This window comes from Gymnodraco acuticeps, unplaced genomic scaffold (assembly GCF_902827175.1).
Source record: "Gymnodraco acuticeps unplaced genomic scaffold, fGymAcu1.1, whole genome shotgun sequence".
NCBI classification, from domain to species: Eukaryota; Metazoa; Chordata; class Actinopteri; order Perciformes; family Bathydraconidae; genus Gymnodraco; species Gymnodraco acuticeps.
Window position 1 is genome coordinate 1492781 of NW_022990622.1, and position 5734 is coordinate 1498514.

Sequence of the window (5734 nt, forward strand, 5' to 3'; positions counted from 1 at the left end):
AACTACACATTAACCCTTAAAGACCTAGACGGAATTTTCGCCTGCCTGACTCTCCTGTATTTATTTGTTTCTCCTAACCTGTTCTAACCTTTTCTTGCAGTCAGCATCAAGTGCCTTACCTCATTTGATTCAGGAGAACCTCTAGTTCAAGTCTGGCTAATTTGAAGTCCAAATTTTACCATAACTTTGTGTGATAATGGCTGAATTTACCAGCACTTTTCAAAAACGCCAGTACAAATGTTGTGTTTTTTTACTGTTTACTCCGCCAGGAACATAGGGATTTTCTTTTTTATTATTTACAAAGCTGCATTTAGATGTTTTAGGCTTTCAAATTAAATTTCATCTGCATATTATGTTCCCTGAGCAAGTTACAGCTATTTATTACAATATTATCCTAGGCGTTTTTCAGTGAAAAACTCCTAGGATCATATGGAATAATTAAAACGAAATGTATTTCCATATTTAAATGACTGATCATGTTTCTTCTGTCAAAAAAAGGTTGAGAGAGTAAACAATTAAACCATAACAGATGACATTGCAACAAAAATAACTTGTTTCAGAGATATATATTATAATTTGAACATTGAAATACAAACACAAACAGTGAAACAAATTCAAAGTGCAAATTAACAAAGTGCAAATTATATTAAAACTATAAACAAAGTATTAGGAATATATAGAAAGTGCGAAAGTACAAAGAGCAAATGATCTTCAAACTATAACCAAAATATTAGAAAAATATATAAAGAGCAAAGGAAATGTATCAAGATTCATCATGGTCTGGGTCGCTCAGATGTACAGCTCTGCTGATTGCCATGAACCTGTCTCTTGTCATGACAGAAGCAGGAAAGAGAACACTCAGGTGTGATCCCTTCCTCCAGTAGTCACTTACTTTTAGCAGTCTTAGAAGTGCCATAAGGCCGACATACATGAGGAATTTTACCGGCTTTCCCAAACAAACTTTTCCCCCTTAGCCTGCTCCTTTTCAGCATTTTTGTTTGTGTTCTTGCAGATGATATTTACAGCTTGGTTGTTAAAACAATTTCTAAATATTTGTGCAGGAGTATACTCCACACCAACAAAACCTTGGACTCCAGGGGCTCTTTTCGGGCAAAAGTGTGGTAGTATCTGGCACCTCAGGTCCGTTCCAAACAGCTCCTGGCTCTTCTGGGGTCAGAGATGTTTTTTTCCCTTTCCCTCTTCCTCTCCCTTTCACTGTCAGGGGGGCTGGCATTGGTTTGGCCTTTTTTCTGGATGCTGCACCCTCCTGGCCACATTCTTTTCCCTCTCGGTTTGAAGGAGGCCTACTGATGGGGACAGGGGCTTGTGCATCCCCTCTCTCATCCTCTGTACTAAAATAAAAGGGAGGAAAATATACAGATATAAATGTCTGAATTTATTTTATTTCCTTTATTGCTTTTATTTCTCCAGTGTCATCCTATCTGTTTTCTAAACACAGTCTCAACTTTTGATTTGATTCACACTTTATCCCTCTGCTAACATTACTAGTTGATGGAATCAGTAACTGAATTGTAATGCAATGAATATAATAACATTAGACCTCATAACAAACAACCAAAGAGGGCAAGCGGAATGAGGCAATAAATGAAAGGTATTGCTTGACGTTTTTTTACTGAAATAAATAGTAGCCTCTATTGATAGTGAATCTTGAGCTCAGGACTTCACTTTATGACACAATTACGGCAAATGGCCATCCATTATAAAAACTCTTAGGACTAATTATTTTTCGGCGTTATACAGAAACAACAACCGATAAATGCAACACAAACAATAAGAAATAAGCAAAGTTACTCACTTTTTTATCTTCGAAGGGATCAATCCCGTGATCATACTCCTCTTCCTTGCCAGTTGTCAGCTTCAGAATCTGAGGAATCCACCGCTGCATCGCTAAGCGGTCCGCCAGACAAAATAAATTCTACGGCTTCTTCCGTAGTGTAACGCCGTTTTGACATGTTGGTTTGAATTTGTCTTGGGATATGTGTGTGTGTGTATGTATGTGTATTTGTGTGTGTGTGTGACTGTATCTAGATATCTCGTGTTGTATTTATTTCTCTTACGCTGGCAGAATTACTCTTCTTTAGTATTACTCTCTCGTCTCTCTGTTTCTCTTTGTTTATCTCCCGCCGCCAAAAACATACACAGCAACCTATGTTGATTGGTCGAGAAGATGGTAGCATGGGCAGAGGTTTGCCTGGACCTTTACCCTTTTAAACCTATCCGGACACAGGGGGGTGGGACTTAGTCTAAAACCTTTGCTGTTTGGCTCAGACAGAGGGGCCGCGTGGGTCTCCTTGACGAATCAAGGCTGTAAAATGTGATAACGTTGCCCCGATCACGTCGGAGCCTCTGAATCCCGGAAAAGGACATAGTGATACCAGCAGAAAGCCTAGAATAGCCGCTTTACCTCACTTTTTAAATCAGATGGATAGGATTAGCGGTTACAAAGTTATTAAGCATTTTAGAACGCTACCTCTTTGAAGCCGCGGGCGGCACGCTCGGCCTTTAAGGGTTAAGAGGCTCCTGACATTAGGCCTATTTTAAAAAATAGTAGGGTCTTTTAACAGCTTGCCAACCTACAGGCATCCTCTGCATAGCAGTATGAATAGCCTTAAAAAAACAACCCACTCTGCGGTAACGAGAGTCATATTTCTGAACCAAATGCCCTAAGTTAAGCCGTTAGTCCCATCTGACTGACCCAAGGGTTGGTGCTGGTGTGACCGGGAGGCTTCCAGGTGTTCTTTCAGTTCATGGCTTGGTGGGGGGAGTGGCCCACGTGAGACAGTATTGTTCAGTTTGAGGAGCGGCATTGTCTCTGGAAGCAGGTAATGGTGTCCATTCTCAGACCAGACCATTAATGTCATTTCATGTAGAGCAGCCATAGCATCTCTGTGACTGCACTCAGAACTGTGTCAGAACTGGGTGATTCTTAGTGAAGAATCACAAGGCCATAGACAGAATGGAACCACGTACCAACAAAAGGGACACAAGGTCATCAATGTCTCTCTTTACCATTGGCCTAATTGCACAACAAATTAGTGGGAAAAATGTGGAGCACTAATCCATCATCATGTGAAATGTTGAGTTAATCTAAATAATTACTTATGGGTTGAAATCAAATTAACATTAGAACTAAAGTCAGTCAAAATTGGACTTTCCACGGATCAGAATCTAAGCAATACACCATTTTCCCAGCTCTGTAATGAAAAGGATAACAAGATTAGGTACTTTACAGGAGTGTTCCACACCCAAACATGCACACTTATCTTATTCTAGTAGAGATTAGAGGACAAGGTCTAATGTTGTGAACAAAATGATCAAATCAAAGTTATTTTGTTTATTCTATGTTATGTACCTAATTAAATTTAATAATTAATCTTGAATTACTAATAACTTTAAAGAAGGCAACAATTTACAATTTGGATGAAGTGATTACTCATCCAAAGTGTGTGTGTGTGTGTGTGTGTGTGTGTGTGTGTGTGTGTGTGTGTGTGTGTGTGTGTGTGTGTGTGTGTGTGTGTGTGTGTGTGTGTGTGTGTGTGTGTGTGTGTGTGTGTGTGTGTGTGTGTGTGTGTGTGTGTGTGTGTGTGCTTGTCTTCCCAAGGTTTAAAACATTTGGGACAGCACAGCAGTGAGAATGTTATGAGAACCAATCTGTTGTTTACACTAAACTCGAAGGAAGCTAGACTGGAACATTTTAAATAAATCAAAACACTTGCACATTAATTAAATACATTTGACATTTAGCTCGAGCTGGGTTCAATACTTTTCTTTATGGTATTTAAAATTGGGCTCGAGTAGAACCCCTGGATTTGGCTTGCAACATAAAGTGATACTGATCTCTGTAGGACTTGGGAGTGTTATGATTCAAAGTGCCTGTGAAAGAGAGGCCCTTGGAAAACAACATCTATTTTTTAACTGTATACTTATTTTAAAGAAATTGCAACATTATACTTTTAAAGAATTGCTCAATTAATTTAACACATTTATTATGCACACAATAAAAACTTCAACAAATATATTGATCCTGGCTTAACCAGCGACCTTTACTCTGTTGTTCATAAGCTCGGTTTCAGAAAACTTGTCAGTTTAACAACTATTTTAATTTTAGTATTGTCTCTGGAGACCAATTGGTTGATACTAGAAATAATTTGAAGCAGTTTAATAAAGAATGTTAAACTATTTTTAAAACTGTAATTGAACTTCAACTTATATTAATTACCTGATTCCAGTGGCCAGTTGGAACAGATAATCAACAAAGTTTCCATTTTGCTGCAACAGCGCAAAAGGTTTCAACAACAATTAGTATTATGTCTGAGTCTTGTTCTGTCTTATCTACTTTGTTTCGGAATGTGTTCAATACATTACGTTTTTATTCATTATTACTATATAATACATAGATTAAGAATAAATGAAACAAATAATACAACATTGACCTAAAACCAGATTTTGCAACCCTGATCTCCTCAGGCAGGTCTCTGAGGGTCTCGGGGCGCAGGACGGGCATAGGGTTTATACAAGGTCACAAAGATATCTTAACATACCAGCAATACCATTTAAGAATGGATTCTTAAAGCAATATAATCTTCTTTTCTTCTTACACCTAGCGCTCACCCTGAACAGTGGGCTTCTTGTTTACATTTTCCCCTGCACTCTCAGAGGCAGGACATAAAAACACTTTTTATTTTTCTCAGGTCATTTACTTTTGGTGAGATAACTAATGTTTAGTTCATTTTACCCTGTCTATGGACTGATTCATTATTGTTACAAAACATACACAAGACGGCGGGACAAACCAATATAGACCCCCCATACAACAATCAGACAAACAAAACATGAACTCGTAATAAACACCAGCGCGACAGCAAAGCTCATCCAGCTCAATTTAGTCCGGATTTTAGAGATCTTAGAGGGGGGGGGGAATTATCTCCAGTGGGGCGTCTTCTCACGCCTCACCCTTGCATACAAGTGATTTATCGGTGCCTGAAAGCCGTCCAAGAACGATAACTAGCTTATCCTCTTGCGACAACCACTAGGCTATTTGTTTCTAGTGGCGCTGTGCCCCCCCGATCGGAGTCCACAGACTTTTTCCCTGCCCTTTCTCTCCAAACAACAGCTCAGTTGACTGTAGTCCGTACGACCAGCCGATATACACTTGCTATCGAGTTCACCTCAAGGTGAAACACAGCTTGCCTATGCTTGCTTGCCACTACACACCTCTGATCAATTAGCCTATAATTGTATGTATGCACTCCTGACCGCCACCTGCTCCAGAGAGCCGTAGCGCATCGGGTGATGCACGCACTTCGCGCTGGCCCGTCTAACCATGAGAAAAGCGGTCCTAAACAACGAGTGCTTTTAGACCGTCCCGTTTGAAGGACGGTGGTGCCGTGAGTTAAAGCCTATAGGCAATAAGCTGTGACTTTCTCCCTCTCAGCCTGCACTGCTCCAGCCCCACACACACACACGGGGAGGTTTTACACACACACACAAGGCTGCAGCTGGAGCCGTGTTTTTACAGAGAGGTGATAGCAGCAAATATCTTTGGCTGCTTATTTTCAACTGCTGTGCTTAGCCACTAAGACCCCCAAAATCCGGCGATTTGTCCAATACAAATCTTTTACATTGCTTTCAATTCACACAGAAGCTCCACTTCACTGATGCTCCTTCTTTAAGGTATCTCTAAACATGAGCTGTGTATGCCTGTATGGCACTT

At 40.0% G+C, this 5734-nt stretch overlaps 1 long non-coding RNA gene across 1 annotated transcript; it reads right to left on the reverse strand.

The window, feature by feature from the left end:
- On the reverse strand, positions 1–2392 carry LOC117554651. Its single transcript, XR_004570299.1, has 2 exons — positions 1817–2392; positions 1–1352 (listed from the first exon to the last, which is right to left on the reverse strand). It is a non-coding gene; the product is annotated as an uncharacterized LOC117554651 (long non-coding RNA).
- Between the last annotated feature and the right edge of the window lie 3342 nt (positions 2393–5734).